Source organism: Vicugna pacos, chromosome 11, assembly GCF_048564905.1.
Source record: "Vicugna pacos chromosome 11, VicPac4, whole genome shotgun sequence".
Taxonomy (NCBI): domain Eukaryota; kingdom Metazoa; phylum Chordata; class Mammalia; order Artiodactyla; family Camelidae; genus Vicugna; species Vicugna pacos.
This window is the reverse complement of record NC_132997.1, coordinates 13234734-13257798: the sequence shown is the minus strand read 5'-3', so window position 1 is coordinate 13257798 and position 23065 is coordinate 13234734.

Genomic DNA, 23065 nt, shown 5'->3' with positions numbered 1-23065 from the left:
CAACTCGGTTTTACAGTGAAAACGGCAGGCACTTCAAACCGGCACTAGGAAACAGACTGAGAAACCAGAGTAAGTGTTTCTCCTGCAACCGGTTCCCTTTGTGCTGGATGAACGAACGTCTCTCCACATGCTCAGTTCTGAGAGATAAGTGTGTGTGAAAGCCGTCCTGCACCTAGCTTGAAGGGAACACAAAGTTTCTTTTCAGTTGCCAACTCCAATCCATACATATATATGGGGAGGTACAAGCTCCAACTCGGTTTTACAGTGAAAACGGCAGGCACTTCAAACCGGCACTAGGAAACAGACTGAGAAACCAGAGTAAGTGTTTCTCCTGCAACCGGTTCCCTTTGTGCTGGATGAACGAACGTCTCTCCACATGCTCAGTTCTGAGAGATAAGTGTGTGTGAAAGCCGTCCTGCACCTAGCTTGAAGGGAACACAAAGTTTCTTTTCAGTTGCCAACTCCACTCCATACATATATATGGGGAGGTACAAGCTCCAACTCGGTTTTACAGTGAAAACGGAAGGCACTTCAAACCGGCACTAGGAAACAGACTGAGAAACCAGAGTAAGTGTTTCTCCTGCAACCGGTTCCCTTTGTGCTGGATGAACGAACGTCTCTCCACATGCTCAGTTCTGAGAGATAAGTGTGTGTGAAAGCCGTCCTGCACCTAGCTTGAAGGGAACACAAAGTTTCTTTTCAGTTGCCAACTCCACCCCATACATATATATGGGGAGGTACAAGCTCCAACTCGGTTTTACAGTGAAAACGGCAGGCACTTCAAACCGGCACTAGGAAACAGACTGAGAAACCAGAGTAAGTGTTTCTCCTGCAACCGGTTCCCTTTGTGCTGGATGAACGAACGTCTCTCCACATGCTCAGTTCTGAGAGATAAGTGTGTGTGAAAGCCGTCCTGCACCTAGCTTGAAGGGAACACAAAGTTTCTTTTCAGTTGCCAACTCCACCCCATACATATATATGGGGAGGTACAAGCTCCAACTCGGTTTTACAGTGAAAACGGAAGGCACTTCAAACCGGCACTAGGAAACAGACTGAGAAACCAGAGTAAGTGTTTCTCCTGCAACCGGTTCCCTTTGTGCTGGATGAACGAACGTCTCTCCACATGCTCAGTTCTGAGAGATAAGTGTGTGTGAAAACCGTCCTGCACCTAGCTTGAAGGGAACACAAAGTTTCTTTTCAGTTGCCAAATCCACTCCATACATATATATGGGGAGGTACAAGCTCCAACTCGGTTTTACAGTGAAAACGGCAGGCACTTCAAACCGGCACTAGGAAACAGACTGAGAAACCAGAGTAAGTGTTTCTCCTGCAACCCGTTCCCGTTGTCCTGGATGAACGAACGTCTCTCCACATGCTCAGTTCTGAGAGATAAGTGTGTGTGAAAGCCGTCCTGCACCTAGCTTGAAGGGAACACAAAGTTTCTTTTCAGTTGCCAACTCCACCCCATACATATATATGGGGAGGTACAAGCTCCAACTCGGTTTTACAGTGAAAACGGCAGGCACTTCAAACCGGCACTAGGAAACAGACTGAGAAACCAGAGTAAGTGTTTCTCCTGCAACCCGTTCCCTTTGTGCTGGATGAACGAACGTCTCTCCACATGCTCAGTTCTGAGAGATAAGTGTGTGTGAAAGCCGTCCTGCACCTAGCTTGAAGGGAACACAAAGTTTCTTTTCAGTTGCCAACTCCACTCCATACATATATATGGGGAGGTACAAGCTCCAACTCGGTTTTACAGTGAAAACGGCAGGCACTTCAAACCGGCACTAGGAAACCGACTGAGAAACCAGAGTAAGTGTTTCACCTGCAACCCGTTCCCTTTGTGCTGGATGAACGAACGTCTCTCCACATGCTCAGTTCTGAGAGATAAGTGTGTGTGAAAGCCGTCCTGCACCTAGCTTGAAGGGAACACAAAGTTTCTTTTCAGTTGCCATCTCCACTCCATACATATATATGGGGAGGTACAAGCTCCAACTCGGTTTACAGTGAAAACGGCAGGCACTTCAAACCGGCACTAGGAAACAGACTGAGAAACCAGAGTAAGTGTTTCTCCTGCAACCGGTTCCCTTTGTGCTGGATGAACGAACGTCTCTCCACATGCTCAGTTCTGAGAGATAAGTGTGTGTGAAAGCCGTCCTGCACCTAGCTTGAAGGGAACACAAAGTTTCTTTTCAGTTGCCAACTCCACTCCATACATATATATGGGGAGGTACAAGCTCCAACTCGGTTTTACAGTGAAAACGGCAGGCACTTCAAACCGGCACTAGGAAACAGACTGAGAAACCAGAGTAAGTGTTTCACCTGCAACCCGTTCCGTTTGTGCTGGATGAACGAACGTCTCTCCACATGCTCAGTTCTGAGAGATAAGTGTGTGTGAAAGCCGTCCTGCACCTAGCTTGAAGGGAACACAAAGTTTCTTTTCAGTTGCCAACTCCACTCCATACATATATATGGGGAGGTACAAGCTCCAACTCGGTTTTACAGTGAAAACGGCAGGCACTTCAAACCGGCACTAGGAAACAGACTGAGAAACCAGAGTAAGTGTTTCTCCTGCAACCCGTTCCCTTTGTGCTGGATGAACGAACGTCTCTCCACATGCTCAGTTCTGAGAGATAAGTGTGTGTGAAAGCCGTCCTGCACCTAGCTTGAAGGGAACACAAAGTTTCTTTTCAGTTGCCAACTCCACTCCATACATATATATGGGTAGGTACAAGCTCCAACTCGGTTTTACAGTGAAAAGGGCAGGCACTTCAAACCGGCACTAGGAAACCGACTGAGAAACCAGAGTAAGTGTTTCTCCTGCAACCCGTTCCCTTTGTGCTGGATGAACGAACGTCTCTCCACATGCTCAGTTCTGAGAGATAAGTGTGTGTGAAAGCCGTCCTGCACCTAGCTTGAAGGGAACACAAAGTTTCTTTTCAGTTGCCAACTCCACCCCATACATATATATGGGGAGGTACAAGCTCCAACTCGTTTTTACAGTGAAAACGGCAGGCACTTCAAACCGGCACTAGGAAACAGACTGAGAAACCAGAGTAAGTGTTTCTCCTGCAACCCGTTCCCTTTGTGCTGGATGAACGAACGTCTCTCCACATGCTCAGTTCTGAGAGATAAGTGTGTGTGAAAGCCGTCCTGCACCTAGCTTGAAGGGAACACAAAGTTTCTTTTCAGTTGCCAACTCCACTCCATACATATATATGGGGAGGTACAAGCTCCAACTCGGTTTTACAGTGAAAACGGCAGGCACTTCAAACCGGCACTAGGAAACAGACTGAGAAACCAGAGTAAGTGTTTCTCCTGCAACCCGTTCCCTTTGTGCTGGATGAACGAACGTCTCTCCACATGCTCAGTTCTGAGAGATAAGTGTGTGTGAAAGCCGTCCTGCACCTAGCTTGAAGGGAACACACAGTTTTTTTCAGTTGCCAACTCCACTCCATACATATATATGGGGAGGTACAAGCTCCAACTCGGTTTTACAGTGAAAACGGCAGGCACTTCAAACCGGCACTAGGAAACAGACTGAGAAACCAGAGTAAGTGTTTCTCCTGCAACCCGTTCCCTTTGTGCTGGATGAACGAACGTCTCTCCACATGCTCAGTTCTGAGAGATAAGTGTGTGTGAAAGCCGTCCTGCACCTAGCTTGAAGGGAACACAAAGTTTCTTTTCAGTTGCCAACTCCACTCCATACATATATATGGGGAGGTACAAGCTCCAACTCGGTTTTACAGTGAAAACGGCAGGCACTTCAAACCGGCACTAGGAAACAGACTGAGAAACCAGAGTAAGTGTTTCTCCTGCAACCCGTTCCCTTTGTGCTGGATGAACGAACGTCTCTCCACATGCTCAGTTCTGAGAGATAAGTGTGTGTGAAAGCCGTCCTGCACCTAGCTTGAAGGGAACACAAAGTTTCTTTTCAGTTGCCAACTCCACTCCATACATATATATGGGGAGGTACAAGCTCCAACTCGGTTTTACAGTGAAAACGGCAGGCACTTCAAACCGGCACTAGGAAACAGACTGAGAAACCAGAGTAAGTGTTTCTCCTGCAACCCGTTCCCTTTGTGCTGGATGAACGAACGTCTCTCCACATGCTCAGTTCTGAGAGATAAGTGTGTGTGAAAGCCGTCCTGCACCTAGCTTGAAGGGAACACAAAGTTTCTTTTCAGTTGCCAACTCCACTCCATACATATATATGGGGAGGTACAAGCTCCAACTCGGTTTTACAGTGAAAACGGCAGGCACTTCAAACCGGCACTAGGAAACAGACTGAGAAACCAGAGTAAGTGTTTCTCCTGCAACCCGTTCCCTTTGTGCTGGATGAACGAACGTCTCTCCACATGCTCAGTTCTGAGAGATAAGTGTGTGTGAAAGCCGTCCTGCACCTAGCTTGAAGGGAACACAAAGTTTCTTTTCAGTTGCCAACTCCACTCCATACATATATATGGGGAGGTACAAGCTCCAACTCGGTTTTACAGTGAAAACGGCAGGCACTTCAAATCGGCACTAGGAAACAGACTGAGAAACCAGAGTAAGTGTTTCTCCTGCAACCTGTTCCGTTTGTGCTGGATGAACGAACGTCTCTCCACATGCTCAGTTCTGAGAGATAAGTGAGTGTGAAAGCCGTCCTGCACCTAGCTTGAAGGGAACACAAAGTTTCTTTTCAGTTGCCAACTCCACTCCATACATATATATGGGGAGGTACAAGCTCCAACTCGGTTTTAGAGTGAAAACGGCAGGCACTTCAAACCGGCACTAGGAAACAGACTGAGAAACCAGAGTAAGTGTTTCTCCTGCAACCCGTTCCCTTTGTGCTGGATGAACGAACGTCTCTCCACATGCTCAGTTCTGAGAGATAAGTGTGTGTGAAAGCCGTCCTGCACCTAGCTTGAAGGGAACACAAAGTTTCTTTTCAGTTGCCAACTCCACTCCATACATATATATGGGGAGGTACAAGCTCCAACTCGGTTTTACAGTGAAAACGGCAGGCACTTCAAACCGGCACTAGGAAACAGACTGAGAAACCAGAGTAAGTGTTTCTCCTGCAACCCGTTCCCTTTGTGCTGGATGAACGAACGTCTCTCCACATGCTCAGTTCTGAGAGATAAGTGTGTGTGAAAGCCGTCCTGCACCTAGCTTGAAGGGAACACAAAGTTTCTTTTCAGTTGCCAACTCCACTCCATACATATATATGGGGAGGTACAAGCTCCAACTCGGTTTCACAGTGAAAACGGCAGGCACTTCAAACCGGCACTAGGAAACAGACTGAGAAACCAGAGTAAGTGTTTCTCCTGCAACCCGTTCCCTTTGTGCTGGATGAACGAACGTCTCTCCACATGCTCAGTTCTGAGAGATAAGTGTGTGTGAAAGCCGTCCTGCACCTAGCTTGAAGGGAACACAAAGTTTCTTTTCAGTTGCCAACTCCACTCCATACATATATATGGGGAGGTACAAGCTCCAACTCGGTTTTACAGTGAAAAGGGCAGGCACTTCAAACCGGCACTAGGAAACCGACTGAGAAACCAGAGTAAGTGTTTCTCCTGCAACCCGTTCCCTTTGTGCTGGATGAACGAACGTCTCTCCACATGCTCAGTTCTGAGAGATAAGTGTGTGTGAAAGCCGTCCTGCACCTAGCTTGAAGGGAACACAAAGTTTCTTTTCAGTTGCCAACTCCACCCCATACATATATATGGGGAGGTACAAGCTCCAACTCGTTTTTACAGTGAAAACGGCAGGCACTTCAAACCGGCACTAGGAAACAGACTGAGAAACCAGAGTAAGTGTTTCTCCTGCAACCCGTTCCCTTTGTGCTGGATGAACGAACGTCTCTCCACATGCTCAGTTCTGAGAGATAAGTGTGTGTGAAAGCCGTCCTGCACCTAGCTTGAAGGGAACACAAAGTTTCTTTTCAGTTGCCAACTCCACTCCATACATATATATGGGGAGGTACAAGCTCCAACTCGGTTTTACAGTGAAAACGGCAGGCACTTCAAACCGGCACTAGGAAACAGACTGAGAAACCAGAGTAAGTGTTTCTCCTGCAACCCGTTCCCTTTGTGCTGGATGAACGAACGTCTCTCCACATGCTCAGTTCTGAGAGATAAGTGTGTGTGAAAGCCGTCCTGCACCTAGCTTGAAGGGAACACACAGTTTCTTTTCAGTTGCCAACTCCACTCCATACATATATATGGGGAGGTACAAGCTCCAACTCGGTTTTACAGTGAAAACGGCAGGCAATTCAAACCGGCACTAGGAAACAGACTGAGAAACCAGAGTAAGTGTTTCTCCTGCAACCCGTTCCCTTTGTGCTGGATGAACGAACGTCTCTCCACATGCTCAGTTCTGAGAGATAAGTGTGTGTGAAAGCCGTCCTGCACCTAGCTTGAAGGGAACACAAAGTTTCTTTTCAGTTGCCAACTCCACTCCATACATATATATGGGGAGGTACAAGCTCCAACTCGGTTTTACAGTGAAAACGGCAGGCACTTCAAACCGGCACTAGGAAACAGACTGAGAAACCAGAGTAAGTGTTTCTCCTGCAACCCGTTCCCTTTGTGCTGGATGAACGAACGTCTCTCCACATGCTCAGTTCTGAGAGATAAGTGTGTGTGAAAGCCGTCCTGCACCTAGCTTGAAGGGAACACAAAGTTTCTTTTCAGTTGCCAACTCCACTCCATACATATATATGGGGAGGTACAAGCTCCAACTCGGTTTTACAGTGAAAACGGCAGGCACTTCAAACCGGCACTAGGAAACAGACTGAGAAACCAGAGTAAGTGTTTCTCCTGCAACCCGTTCCCTTTGTGCTGGATGAACGAACGTCTCTCCACATGCTCAGTTCTGAGAGATAAGTGTGTGTGAAAGCCGTCCTGCACCTAGCTTGAAGGGAACACAAAGTTTCTTTTCAGTTGCCAACTCCACTCCATACATATATATGGGGAGGTACAAGCTCCAACTCGGTTTTACAGTGAAAACGGCAGGCACTTCAAACCGGCACTAGGAAACAGACTGAGAAACCAGAGTAAGTGTTTCTCCTGCAACCCGTTCCCTTTGTGCTGGATGAACGAACGTCTCTCCACATGCTCAGTTCTGAGAGATAAGTGTGTGTGAAAGCCGTCCTGCACCTAGCTTGAAGGGAACACAAAGTTTCTTTTCAGTTGCCAACTCCACTCCATACATATATATGGGGAGGTACAAGCTCCAACTCGGTTTTACAGTGAAAACGGCAGGCACTTCAAATCGGCACTAGGAAACAGACTGAGAAACCAGAGTAAGTGTTTCTCCTGCAACCTGTTCCGTTTGTGCTGGATGAACGAACGTCTCTCCACATGCTCAGTTCTGAGAGATAAGTGAGTGTGAAAGCCGTCCTGCACCTAGCTTGAAGGGAACACAAAGTTTCTTTTCAGTTGCCAACTCCACTCCATACATATATATGGGGAGGTACAAGCTCCAACTCGGTTTTAGAGTGAAAACGGCAGGCACTTCAAACCGGCACTAGGAAACAGACTGAGAAACCAGAGTAAGTGTTTCTCCTGCAACCCGTTCCCTTTGTGCTGGATGAACGAACGTCTCTCCACATGCTCAGTTCTGAGAGATAAGTGTGTGTGAAAGCCGTCCTGCACCTAGCTTGAAGGGAACACAAAGTTTCTTTTCAGTTGCCAACTCCACTCCATACATATATATGGGGAGGTACAAGCTCCAACTCGGTTTTACAGTGAAAACGGCAGGCACTTCAAACCGGCACTAGGAAACAGACTGAGAAACCAGAGTAAGTGTTTCTCCTGCAACCCGTTCCCTTTGTGCTGGATGAACGAACGTCTCTCCACATGCTCAGTTCTGAGAGATAAGTGTGTGTGAAAGCCGTCCTGCACCTAGCTTGAAGGGAACACAAAGTTTCTTTTCAGTTGCCAACTCCACTCCATACATATATATGGGGAGGTACAAGCTCCAACTCGGTTTTACAGTGAAAACGGCAGGTACTTCAAATCGGCACTAGGAAACAGACTGAGAAACCAGAGTAAGTGTTTCTCCTGCAAACTGTTCCGTTTGTGCTGGATGAACGAACGTCTCTCCACATGCTCAGTTCTGAGAGATAAGTGTGTGTGAAAGCCGTCCTGCACCTAGCTTGAAGGGAACACAAAGTTTCTTTTCAGTTGCCAACCCCACTCCATACATATATATGGGGAGGTACAAGCTCCAACTCGGTTTTACAGTGAAAACGGCAGGCACTTCAAACCGGCACTAGGAAACAGACTGAGAAACCAGAGTAAGTGTTTCTCCTGCAACCCGTTCCCTTTGTGCTGGATGAACGAACGTCTCTCCACATGCTCAGTTCTGAGAGATAAGTGTGTGTGAAAGCCGTCCTGCACCTAGCTTGAAGGGAACACAAAGTTTCTTTTCAGTTGCCAACTCCACTCCATACATATATATGGGGTGGTACAAGCTCCAACTCGGTTTTACAGTGAAAACGGCAGGCACTTCAAACCGGCACTAGGAAACAGACTGAGAAACCAGAGTAAGTGTTTCTCCTGCAACCCGTTCCCTTTGTGCTGGATGAACGAACGTCTCTCCACATGCTCAGTTCTGAGAGATAAGTGTGTGTGAAAGCCGTCCTGCACCTAGCTTGAAGGGAACACAAAGTTTCTTTTCAGTTGCCAACTCCACCCCATACATATATATGGGGAGGTACAAGCTCCAACTCGGTTTTACAGTGAAAACGGCAGGCACTTCAAACCGGCACTAGGAAACAGACTGAGAAACCAGAGTAAGTGTTTCTCCTGCAACCCGTTCCCTTTGTGCTGGATGAACGAACGTCTCTCCACATGCTCAATTCTGAGAGATAAGTGTGTGTGAAAGCCGTCCTGCACCTAGCTTGAAGGGAACACAAAGTTTCTTTTCAGTTGCCAACTCCACTCCATACATATATATGGGGAGGTACAAGCTCCAACTCGGTTTTACAGTGAAAACGGCAGGCACTTCAAACCGGCACTAGGAAACCGACTGAGAAACCAGAGTAAGTGTTTCTCCTGCAACCCGTTCCCTTTGTGCTGGATGAACGAACGTCTCTCCACATGCTCAGTTCTGAGAGATAAGTGTGTGTGAAAGCCGTCCTGCACCTAGCTTGAAGGGAACACAAAGTTTCTTTTCAGTTGCCAACTCCACTCCATACATATATATGGGGAGGTACAAGCTCCAACTCGGTTTTACAGTGAAAACGGCAGGCACTTCAAACCGGCACTAGGAAACAGACTGAGAAACCAGAGTAAGTGTTTCTCCTGCAACCCGTTCCCTTTGTGCTGGATGAACGAACGTCTCTCCACATGCTCAGTTCTGAGAGATAAGTGTGTGTGAAAGCCGTCCTGCACCTAGCTTGAAGGGAACACAAAGTTTCTTTTCAGTTGCCAACTCCACTCCATACATATATATGGGGTGGTACAAGCTCCAACTCGGTTTTACAGTGAAAACGGCAGGCACTTCAAACCGGCACTAGGAAACAGACTGAGAAACCAGAGTAAGTGTTTCTCCTGCAACCCGTTCCCTTTGTGCTGGATGAACGAACGTCTCTCCACATGCTCAGTTCTGAGAGATAAGTGTGTGTGAAAGCCGTCCTGCACCTAGCTTGAAGGGAACACAAAGTTTCTTTTCAGTTGCCAACTCCACCCCATACATATATATGGGGAGGTACAAGCTCCAACTCGGTTTTACAGTGAAAACGGCAGGCACTTCAAACCGGCACTAGGAAACAGACTGAGAAACCAGAGTAAGTGTTTCTCCTGCAACCCGTTCCCTTTGTGCTGGATGAACGAACGTCTCTCCACATGCTCAATTCTGAGAGATAAGTGTGTGTGAAAGCCGTCCTGCACCTAGCTTGAAGGGAACACAAAGTTTCTTTTCAGTTGCCAACTCCACTCCATACATATATATGGGGAGGTACAAGCTCCAACTCGGTTTTACAGTGAAAACGGCAGGCACTTCAAACCGGCACTAGGAAACCGACTGAGAAACCAGAGTAAGTGTTTCTCCTGCAACCCGTTCCCTTTGTGCTGGATGAACGAACGTCTCTCCACATGCTCAGTTCTGAGAGATAAGTGTGTGTGAAAGCCGTCCTGCACCTAGCTTGAAGGGAACACAAAGTTTCTTTTCAGTTGCCAACTCCACTCCATACATATATATGGGGAGGTACAAGCTCCAACTCGGTTTTACAGTGAAAACGGCAGGCACTTCAAATCGGCACTAGGAAACAGACTGAGAAACCAGAGTAAGTGTTTCTTCTGCAACCCGTTCCGATTGTGCTGGATGAACGATCGTCTCTCCACATGCTCAGTTCTGAGAGATAAGTGTGTGTGAAAGCCGTCCTGCACCTAGCTTGAAGGGAACACAAAGTTTCTTTTCAGTTGCCAACTCCACTCCATACATATATATGGGGAGGTACAAGCTCCAACTCGGTTTTACAGTGAAAACGGCAGGCACTTCAAACCGGCACTAGGAAACAGACTGAGAAACCAGAGTAAGTGTTTCTCCTGCAACCCGTTCCGTTTGTGCTGGATGAACGAACGTCTCTCCACATGCTCAGTTCTGAGAGATAAGTGTGTGTGAAAGCCGTCCTGCACCTAGCTTGAAGGGAACACAAAGTTTCTTTTCAGTTGCCAACTCCACCCCATATATATATATATGGGGAGGTACAAGCTCCAACTCGGTTTTACAGTGAAAACGGCAGGCACTTCAAACCGGCACTAGGAAACAGACTGAGAAACCAGAGTAAGTGTTTCTCCTGCAACCCGTTCCCTTTGTGCTGGATGAACGATCGTCTCTCCACATGCTCAGTTCTGAGAGATAAGTGTGTGTGAAAGCCGTCCTGCACCTAGCTTGAAGGGAACACAAAGTTTCTTTTCAGTTGCCAACTCCACTCCATACATATATATGGGGAGGTACAAGCTCCAACTCGGTTTTACAGTGAAAACGGCAGGCACTTCAAACCGGCACTAGGAAACAGACTGAGAAACCAGAGTAAGTGTTTCTCCTGCAACCCGTTCCCTTTGTGCTGGATGAACGAACGTCTCTCCACATGCTCAGTTCTGAGAGATAAGTGTGTGTGAAAGCCGTCCTGCACCTAGCTTGAAGGGAACACAAAGTTTCTTTTCAGTTGCCAACTCCACCCCATATATATATATATGGGGAGGTACAAGCTCCAACTCGGTTTTACAGTGAAAACGGCAGGCACTTCAAACCGGCACTAGGAAACAGACTGAGAAACCAGAGTAAGTGTTTCTCCTGCAACCCGTTCCCTTTGTGCTGGATGAACGAACGTCTCTCCACATGCTCAGTTCTGAGTGATAAGTGTGTGTGAAAGCCGTCCTGCACCTAGCTTGAAGGGAACACAAAGTTTCTTTTCAGTTGCCAACTCCACTCCATACATATATATGGGGAGGTACAAGCTCCAACTCGGTTTTACAGTGAAAACGGCAGGCACTTCAAACCGGCACTAGGAAACAGACTGAGAAACCAGAGTAAGTGTTTCTCCTGCAACCCGTTCCGTTTGTGCTGGATGAACGAACGTCTCTCCACATGCTCAGTTCTGAGAGATAAGTGTGTGTGAAAGCCGTCCTGCACCTAGCTTGAAGGGAACACAAAGTTTCTTTTCAGTTGCCAACTCCACCCCATATATATATATATGGGGAGGTACAAGCTCCAACTCGGTTTTACAGTGAAAATGGCAGGCACTTCAAACCGGCACTAGGAAACAGACTGAGAAACCAGAGTAAGTGTTTCTCCTGCAACCCGTTCCCTTTGTGCTGGATGAACGATCGTCTCTCCACATGCTCAGTTCTGAGAGATAAGTGTGTGTGAAAGCCGTCCTGCACCTAGCTTGAAGGGAACACAAAGTTTCTTTTCAGTTGCCAACTCCACTCCATACATATATATGGGGAGGTACAAGCTCCAACTCGGTTTTACAGTGAAAACGGCAGGCACTTCAAATCGGCACTAGGAAACAGACTGAGAAACCAGAGTAAGTGTTTCTCCTGCAACCCGTTCCCTTTGTGCTGGATGAACGAACGTCTCTCCACATGCTCAGTTCTGAGAGATAAGTGTGTGTGAAAGCCGTCCTGCACCTAGCTTGAAGGGAACACAAAGTTTCTTTTCAGTTGCCAACTCCACCCCATACATATATATGGGGAGGTACAAGCTCCAACTCGGTTTTACAGTGAAAACGGCAGGCACTTCAAACCGGCACTAGGAAACAGACTGAGAAACCAGAGTAAGTGTTTCTCCTGCAACCCGTTCCCTTTGTGCTGGATGAACGAACGTCTCTCCACATGCTCAGTTCTGAGAGATAAGTGTGTGTGAAAGCCGTCCTGCACCTAGCTTGAAGGGAACACAAAGTTTCTTTTCAGTTGCCAACTCCACTCCATACATATATATGGGGAGGTACAAGCTCCAACTCGGTTTTACAGTGAAAACGGAAGGCATTTCAAACCGGCACTAGGAAACAGACTGAGAAACCAGAGTAAGTGTTTCACCTGCAACCCGTTCCGTTTGTGCTGGATGAACGAACGTCTCTCCACATGCTTAGTTCTGAGAGATAAGTGTGTGTGAAAGCCGTCCTGCACCTAGCTTGAAGGGAACACAAAGTTTCTTTTCAGTTGCCAACTCCACTCCATACATATATATGGGGAGGTACAAGCTCCAACTCGGTTTTACAGTGAAAACGGCAGGCACTTCAAACCGGCACTAGGAAACAGACTGAGAAACCAGAGTAAGTGTTTCTCCTGCAACCGGTTCCCTTTGTGCTGGATGAACGAACGTATCTCCACATGCTCAGTTCTGAGAGATAAGTGTGTGTGAAAGCCGTCCTGCACCTAGCTTGAAGGGAACACAAAGTTTCTTTTCAGTTGCCAACTCCACTCCATACATATATATGGGGAGGTACAAGCTCCAACTCGGTTTTACAGTGAAAACGGCAGGCACTTCAAACCGACACTAGGAAACAGACTGAGAAACCAGAGAAAGTGTTTCTCCTGCAACCCGTTCCGTTTGTGCTGGATGAACGAACGTCTCTCCACATGCTCAGTTCTGAGAGATAAGTGTGTGTGAAAGCCGTCCTGCACCTAGCTTGAAGGGAACACAAAGTTTCTTTTCAGTTGCCAACTCCACTCCATACATATATATGGGGAGGTACAAGCTCCAACTCGGTTTTACAGTGAAAACGGCAGGCACTTCAAACCGGCACTAGGAAACAGACTGAGAAACCAGAGTAAGTGTTTCTCCTGCAACCCGTTCCCTTTGTGCTGGATGAACGAACGTCTCTCCACATGCTCAGTTCTGAGAGATAAGTGTGTGTGAAAGCCGTCCTGCACCTAGCTTGAAGGGAACACAAAGTTTCTTTTCAGTTGCCAACTCCACTCCATACATATATATGGGGAGGTACAAGCTCCAACTCGGTTTTACAGTGAAAACGGCAGGCACTTCAAACCGGCACTAGGAAACAGACTGAGAAACCAGAGTAAGTGTTTCTCCTGCAACCCGTTCCGTTTGTGCTGGATGAACGAACGTCTCTCCACATGCTTAATTCTGAGAGATAAGTGTTTGTGAAAGCCGTCCTGCACCTAGCTTGAAGGGAACACAAAGTTTCTTTTCAGTTGCCAACACCACTCCATACATATATATGGGGAGGTACAAGCTCCAACTCGGTTTTACAGTGAAAAGGGCAGGCACTTCAAACCGGCACTAGGAAACAGACTGAGAAACCAGAGTAAGTGTTTCTCCTGCAACCGGTTCCCTTTGTGCTGGATGAACGAACGTCTCTCCACATGCTCAGTTCTGAGAGATAAGTGTGTGTGAAAGCCGTCCTGCACCTAGCTTGAAGGGAACACAAAGTTTCTTTTCAGTTGCCAACTCCACTCCATACATATATATGGGGAGGTACAAGCTCCAACTCGGTTTTACAGTGAAAACGGCAGGCACTTCAAACCGGCACTAGGAAACAGACTGAGAAACCAGAGTAAGTGTTTCTCCTGCAACCTGTTCCGTTTGTGCTGGATGAACGAACGTCTCTCCACATGCTCAGTTCTGAGAGATAAGTGTGTGTGAAAGCCGTCCTGCACCTAGCTTGAAGGGAACACAAAGTTTCTTTTCAGTTGCCAACTCCACTCCATACATATATATGGGGAGGTACAAGCTCCAACTCGGTTTTACAGTGAAAACGGAAGGCACTTCAAACCGGCACTAGGAAACAGACTGAGAAACCAGAGTAAGTGTTTCTCCTGCAACCGGTTCCCTTTGTGCTGGATGAACGAACGTCTCTCCACATGCTCAGTTCGGAGAGATAAGTGTGTGTGAAAGCCGTCCTGCACCTAGCTTGAAGGGAACACAAAGTTTCTTTTCAGTTGCCAACTCCACTCCATACATATATATGGGGAGGTACAAGCTCCAACTCGGTTTTACAGTGAAAACGGCAGGCACTTCAAACCGGCACTAGGAAACAGACTGAGAAACCAGAGTAAGTGTTTCTCCTGCAACCCGTTCCCTTTGTGCTGGATGAACGAACGTCTCTCCACATGCTCAGTTCTGAGAGGTAAGTGTGTGTGAAAGCCGTCCTGCACCTAGCTTGAAGGGAACACAAAGTTTCCTTTCAGTTGCCTACTCCACCCCATACATATATATGGGGAGGTACAAGCTCCAACTCGGTTTTACAGTGAAAACGGCAGGCACTTCAAACCGGCACTAGGAAACAGACTGAGAAACCAGAGTAAGTGTTTCTCCTGCAACCCGTTCCCTTTGTGCTGGATGAACGAACGTCTCTCCACATGCTCAGTTCTGAGAGATAAGTGTGTGTGAAAGCCGTCCTGCACCTAGCTTGAAGGGAACACAAAGTTTCTTTTCAGTTGCCAACTCCACTCCATACATATATATGGGGAGGTACAAGCTCCAACTCGGTTTTACAGTGAAAACGGCAGGCACTTCAAACCGGCACTAGGAAACAGACTGAGAAACCAGAGTAAATGTTTCTCCTGCAACCCGTTCCCTTTGTGCTGGATGAATGAACGTCTCTCCACATGCTCAGTTCTGAGAGATAAGTGTGTGTGAAAGCCGTCCTGCACCTAGCTTGAAGGGAACACAAAGTTTCTTTTCAGTTGCCAACTCCACTCCATACATATATATGGGGAGGTACAAGCTCCAACTCGGTTTTACAGTGAAAACGGCAGGCACTTCAAACCGGCACTAGGAAACAGACTGAGAAACCAGAGTAAGTGTTTCTCCTGCAACCCGTTCCGTTTGTGCTGGATGAACGAACGTCTCTCCACATGCTTAATTCTGAGAGATAAGTGTTTGTGAAAGCCGTCCTGCACCTAGCTTGAAGGGAACACAAAGTTTCTTTTCAGTTGCCAACACCACTCCATACATATATATGGGGAGGTACAAGCTCCAACTCGGTTTTACAGTGAAAACGGCAGGCACTTCAAACCGGCACTAGGAAACAGACTGAGAAACCAGAGTAAGTGTTTCTCCTGCAACCGGTTCCCTTTGTGCTGGATGAACGAACGTCTCTCCTCATGCTCAGTTCTGAGAGATAAGTGTGTGTGAAAGCCGTCCTGCACCTAGCTTGAAGGGAACACAAAGTTTCTTTTCAGTTGCCAACTCCACTCCATACATATATATGGGGAGGTACAAGCTCCAACTCGGTTTTACAGTGAAAACGGCAGGCACTTCAAACCGGCACTAGGAAACAGACTGAGAAACCAGAGTAAGTGTTTCTCCTGCAACCGGTTCCCTTTGTGCTGGATGAACGAACGTCTCTCCACATGCTCAGTTCTGAGAGATAAGTGTGTGTGAAAGCCGTCCTGCACCTAGCTTGAAGGGAACACAAAGTTTCTTTTCAGTTGCCAACTCCACTCCATACATATATATGGGGAGGTACAATCTCCAACTCGGTTTTACAGTGAAAACGGAAGGCACATCAAACCGGCACTAGGAAACAGAGTGAGAAACCAGAGTAAGTGTTTCTCCTGCAACCGGTTCCCTTTGTGCTGGATGAACGAACGTCTCTCCACATGCTCAGTTCTGAGAGATAAGTGTGTGTGAAAGCCGTCCTGCACCTAGCTTGAAGGGAACACAAAGTTTCTTTTCAGTTGCCAACTCCACTCCATACATATATATGGGGAGGTACAAGCTCCAACTCGGTTTTACAGTGAAAACGGCAGGCACTTCAAACCGGCACTAGGAAACAGACTGAGAAACCAGAGTAAATGTTTCTCCTGCAACCCGATCCCTTTGTGCTGGATGAACGAACGTCTCTCCACATGCTCAGTTCTGAGAGATAAGTGTGTGTGAAAGCCGTCCTGCACCTAGCTTGAAGGGAACACAAAGTTTCTTTTCAGTTGCCAACTCCACTCCATACATATATATGGGGAGGTACAAGCTCCAACTCGGTTTTACAGTGAAAACGGCAGGCACTTCAAACCGGCACTAGGAAACAGACTGAGAAACCAGAGTAAGTGTTTCTCCTGCAACCCGTTCCGTTTGTGCTGGATGAACGAACGTCTCTCCACATGCTTAATTCTGAGAGATAAGTGTTTGTGAAAGCCGTCCTGCACCTAGCTTGAAGGGAACACAAAGTTTCTTTTCAGTTGCCAACACCACTCCATACATATATATGGGGAGGTACAAGCTCCAACTCGGTTTTACAGTGAAAACGGCAGGCACTTCAAACCGGCACTAGGAAACAGACTGAGAAACCAGAGTAAGTGTTTCTCCTGCAACCGGTTCCCTTTGTGCTGGATGAACGAACGTCTCTCCACATGCTCAGTTCTGAGAGATAAGTGTGTGTGAAAGCCGTCCTGCACCTAGCTTGAAGGGAACACAAAGTTTCTTTTCAGTTGCCAACTCCACTCCATACATATATATGGGGAGGTACAAGCTCCAACTCGGTTTTACAGTGAAAACGGCAGGCACTTCAAACCGGCACTAGGAAACAGACTGAGAAACCAGAGTAAGTGTTTCTCCTGCAACCGGTTCCCTTTGTGCTGGATGAACGAACGTCTCTCCACATGCTCAGTTCTGAGAGATAAGTGTGTGTGAAAGCCGTCCTGCACCTAGCTTGAAGGGAACACAAAGTTTCTTTTCAGTTGCCAACTCCACTCCATACATATATATGGGGAGGTACAAGCTCCAACTCGGTTTTACAGTGAAAACGGCAGGCACTTCAAACCGGCACTAGGAAACAGACTGAGAAACCAGAGTAAGTGTTTCTCCTGCAACCCGTTCCCTTTGTGCTGGATGAACGAACGTCTCTCCACATGCTCAGTTCTGAGAGATAAGTGTGTGTGAAAGCCGTCCTGCACCTAGCTTGAAGGGAACACAAAGTTTCTTTTCAGTTGCCAACTCCACTCCATACATATATATGGGGAGGTACAAGCTCCAACTCGGTTTTACAGTGAAAACGGCAGGCACTTCAAACCGGCAATAGGAAACAGACTGAGAAACCACAGTAAGTGTTTCTCCTGCAACCGGTTCCCTTTGTGCTGGATGAACGAACGTCTCTCCACATGCTCAGTTCTGAGAGATAAGTGTGTGTGAAAGCCGTCCTGCACCTAGCTTGAAGGGAACACAAAGTTTCTTTTCAGTTGCCAACTCCACTCCATACATATATATGGGGAGGTACAAGCTCCAACTCGGTTTTACAGTGAAAACGGCAGGCACTTCAAACCGGCACTAGGAAACAGACTGAGAAACCAGAGTAAGTGTTTCTCCTGCAACCGGTTCCCTTTGTGCTGGATGAACGAACGTCTCTCCACATGCTCAGTTCTGAGAGATAAGTGTGTGTGAAAGCCGTCCTGCACCTAGCTTGAAGGGAACACAAAGTTTCTTTTCAGTTGCCAACTCCACTCCATACATATATATGGGGAGGTACAAGCTCCAACTCGGTTTTACAGTGAAAACGGCAGGCACTTCAAACCGGCACTAGGAAACAGACTGAGAAACCAGAGTAAGTGTTTCTCCTGCAACCCGTTCCCTTTGTGCTGGATGAACGAACGTCTCTCCACATGCTCAGTTCTGAGAGATAAGTGTGTGTGAAAGCCGTCCTGCACCTAGCTTGAAGGGAACACAAAGTTTCTTTTCAGTTGCCTACTCCACCCCATACATATATATGGGTAGGTACAAGCTCCAACTCGGTTTTACAGTGAAAACGGCAGGCACTTCAAACCGGCACTAGGAAACAGACTGAGAAACCAGAGTAAGTGTTTCTCCTGCAACCCGTTCCCTTTGTGCTGGATGAACGAACGTCTCTCCACATGCTCAGTTCTGAGAGATAAGTGTGTGTGAAAGCCGTCCTGCACCTAGCTTGAAGGGAACACAAAGTTTCTTTTCAGTTGCCAACTCCACTCCATACATATATATGGGGAGGTACAAGCTCCAACTCGGTTTCACAGTGAAAACGGCAGGCACTTCAAACCGGCACTAGGAAACAGACTGAGAAACCAGAGTAAGTGTTTCTCCTGCAACCGGTTCCCTTTGTGCTGGATGAACGAACGTCTCTCCACATGCTCAGTTCTGAGAGATAAGTGTGTGTGAAAGCCGTCCTGCACCTAGCTTGAAGGGAACACAAAGTTTCTTTTCAGTTGCCAACTCCACTCCATACATATATATGGGGAGGTACAAGCTCCAACTCGGTTTTACAGTGAAAACGGCAGGCACTTCAAACCGGCACTAGGAAACCGACTGAGAAACCAGAGTAAGTGTTTCTCCTGCAACCCGTTCCCTTTGTGCTGGATGAACGAACGTCTCTCCACATGCTCAGTTCTGAGAGATAAGTGTGTGTGAAAGCCGTCCTGCACCTAGCTTGAAGGGAACACAAAGTTTCTTTTCAGTTGCCAACTCCACTCCATACATATATATGGGGAGGTACAAGCTCCAACTCGGTTTTACAGTGAAAACGGCAGGCACTTCAAACCGGCACTAGGAAACAGACTGAGAAACCAGAGTAAGTGTTTCTCCTGCAACCCGTTCCCTTTGTGCTGGATGAACGAACGTCTCTCCACATGCTCAGTTCTGAGAGATAAGTGTGTGTGAAAGCCGTCCTGCACCTAGCTTGAAGGGAACACAAAGTTTCTTTTCAGTTGCCAACTCCACTCCATACATATATATGGGGAGGTACAAGCTCCAACTCGGTTTTACAGTGAAAACGGCAGGCACTTCAAACCGGCACTAGGAAACAGACTGAGAAACCAGAGTAAGTGTTTCTCCTGCAACCGGTTCCCTTTGTGCTGGATGAACGAACGTCTCTCCACATGCTCAGTTCTGAGAGATAAGTGTGTGTGAAAGCCGTCCTGCACCTAGCTTGAAGGGAACACAAAGTTTCTTTTCAGTTGCCAACTCCACTCCATACATATATATGGGGAGGTACAAGCTCCAACTCGGTTTTACAGTGAAAACGGCAGGCACTTCAAACCGGCACTAGGAAACAGACTGAGAAACCAGAGTAAGTGTTTCTCCTGCAACCCGTTCCCTTTGTGCTGGATGAACGAACGTCTCTCCACATGCTCAGTTCTGAGAGATAAGTGTGTGTGAAAGCCGTCCTGCACCTAGCTTGAAGGGAACACAAAGTTTCTTTTCAGTTGCCTACTCCACCCCATACATATATATGGGGAGGTACAAGCTCCAACTCGGTTTTACAGTGAAAACGGCAGGCACTTCAAACCGGCACTAGGAAACAGACTGAGAAACCAGAGTAAGTGTTTCTCCTGCAACGCGTTCCCTTTGTGCTGGATGAACGAACGTCTCTCCACATGCTCAGTTCTGAGAGATAAGTGTGTGTGAAAGCCGTCCTGCACCTAGCTTGAAGGGAACACAAAGTTTCTTTTCAGTTGCCAACTCCACTCCATACATATATATGGGGAGGTACAAGCTCCAACTCGGTTTCACAGTGAAAACGGCAGGCACTTCAAACCGGCACTAGGAAACAGACTGAGAAACCAGAGTAAGTGTTTCTCCTGCAACCCGTTCCCTTTGTGCTGGATGAACGAACGTCTCTCCACATGCTCAGTTCTGAGAGATAAGTGTGTGTGAAAGCCGTCCTGCACCTAGCTTGAAGGGAACACAAAGTTTCTTTTCAGTTGCCAACTCCACTCCATACATATATATGGGGAGGTACAAGCTCCAACTCGGTTTTACAGTGAAAACGGCAGGCACTTCAAACCGGCACTAGGAAACAGACTGAGAAACCAGAGTAAGTGTTTCTCCTGCAACCCGTTCCCTTTGTGCTGGATGAACGAACGTCTCTCCACATGCTCAGTTCTGAGAGATAAGTGTGTGTGAAAGCCGTCCATCACCTAGCTTGAAGGGAACACAAAGTTTCTTTTCAGTTGCCAACTCCACTCCATACATATATATGGGGAGGTACAAGCTCCAACTCGGTTTTACAGTGAAAACGGCAGGCACTTCAAACCGGCACTAGGAAACAGACTGAGAAACCAGAGTAAGTGTTTCTCCTGCAACCCGTTCCCTTTGTGCTGGATGAACGAACGTCTCTCCACATGCTCAGTTCTGAGAGATAAGTGTGTGTGAAAGCCGTCCTGCACCTAGCTTGAAGGGAACACAAAGTTTCTTTTCAGTTGCCAACTCCACTCCATACATATATATGGGGAGGTACAAGCTCCAACTCGGTTTTACAGTGAAAACGGCAGGCACTTCAAACCGGCACTAGGAAACAGACTGAGAAACCAGAGTAAGTGTTTCTCCTGCAACCGGTTCCCTTTGTGCTGGATGAACGAACGTCTCTCCACATGCTCAGTTCTGAGAGATAAGTGTGTGTGAAAGCCGTCCTGCACCTAGCTTGAAGGGAACACAAAGTTTCTTTTCAGTTGCCAACTCCACTCCATACATATATATGGGGAGGTACAAGCTCCAACTCGGTTTTACAGTGAAAACGACAGGCACTTCAAACCGGCACTAGGAAACAGACTGAGAAACCAGAGTAAGTGTTTCACCTGCAACCCGTTCCCTTTGTGCTGGATGGACGAACGTCTCTCCACATGCTTAGTTCTGAGAGATTAGTGTGTGTGAAAGCCGTCCTGCACCTAGCTTGAAGGGAACACAAAGTTTCTTTTCAGTTGCCAACTCCACTCCATACATATATATGGGGAGGTACAAGCTCCAACTCGGTTTTACAGTGAAAACGGCAGGCACTTCAAACCGGCACTAGGAAACAGACTGAGAAACCAGAGTAAGTGTTTCTCCTGCAACCCGTTCCCTTTGTGCTGGATGAACGAACGTCTCTCCACATGCTCAGTTCTGAGAGATAAGTGTGTGTGAAAGCCGTCCTGCACCTAGCTTGAAGGGAACACAAAGTTTCTTTTCAGTTGCCAACTCCACTCCATACATATATATGGGGAGGTACAAGCTCCAACTCGGTTTTACAGTGAAAACGGCAGGCACTTCAAACCGGCTCTAGGAAACAGACTGAGAAACCAGAGTAAGTGTTTCTCCTGCAACCGGTTCCTTTTGTGCTGGATGAACGAACGTCTCTCCACATGCTCAGTTCTGAGAGATAAGTGTGTGTGAAAGCCGTCCTGCACCTAGCTTGAAGGGAACACAAAGTTTCTTTTCAGTTGCCAACTCCACTCCATACATATATATGGGGAGGTACAAGCTCCAACTCGGTTTTACAGTGAAAACGGCAGGCACTTCAAACCGGCACTAGGAAACAGACTGAGAAACCAGAGTAAGTGTTTCTCCTGCAACCCGTTCCCTTTGTGCTGGATGAACGAACGTCTCTCCACATGCTCAGTTCTGAGAGATAAGTGTGTGTGAAAGCCGTCCTGCACCTAGCTTGAAGGGAACACAAAGTTTCTTTTCAGTTGCCAACTACACTCCATACATATATATGGGGAGGTACAAGCTCCAACTCGGTTTTACAGTGAAAACAGCAGGCACTTCAAACCGGCACTAGGAAACAGACTGAGAAACCAGAGTAAGTGTTTCTCCTGCAACCCGTTCCGTTTGTGCTGGATGAACGAACGTCTCTCCACATGCTTAATTCTGAGAGATAAGTGTTTGTGAAAGCCGTCCTGCACCTAGCTTGAAGGGAACACAAAGTTTCTTTTCAGTTGACAACACCACTCCATACATATATATGGGGAGGTACAAGCTCCAACTCGGTTTTACAGTGAAAACGGCAGGCACTTCAAACCGGCACTAGGAAACAGACTGAGAAACCAGAGTAAGTGTTTCTCCTGCAACCGGTTCCCTTTGTGCTGGATGAACGAACGTCTCTCCACATGCTCAGTTCTGAGAGATAAGTGTGTGTGAAAGCCGTCCTGCACCTAGCTTGAAGGGAACACAAAGTTTCTTTTCAGTTGCCAACTCCACTCCATACATATATATGGGGAGGTACAAGCTCCAACTCGGTTTTACAGTGAAAACGGCAGGCACTTCAAACCGGCACTAGGAAACAGACTGAGAAACCAGAGTAAGTGTTTCTCCTGCAACCGGTTCCCTTTGTGCTGGATGAACGAACGTCTCTCCACATGCTCAGTTCTGAGAGATAAGTGTGTGTGAAAGCCGTCCTGCACCTAGCTTGAAGGGAACACAAAGTTTCTTTTCAGTTGCCAACTCCACTCCATACATATATATGGGGAGGTACAAGCTCCAACTCGGTTTTACAGTGAAAACGGAAGGCACTTCAAACCGGCACTAGGAAACAGACTGAGAAACCAGAGTAAGTGTTTCTCCTGCAACCGGTTCCCTTTGTGCTGGATGAACGAACGTCTCTCCACATGCTCAGTTCTGAGAGATAAGTGTGTGTGAAAGCCGTCCTGCACCTAGCTTGAAGGGAACACAAAGTTTCTTTTCAGTTGCCAACTCCACTCCATACATATATATGGGGAGGTACAAGCTCCAACTCGGTTTTACAGTGAAAACGGCAGGCACTTCAAACCGGCACTAGGAAACAGACTGAGAAACCAGAGTAAGTGTTTCTCCTGCAACCGGTTCCCTTTGTGCTGGATGAACGAACGTCTCTCCACATGCTCAGTTCTGAGAGATAAGTGTG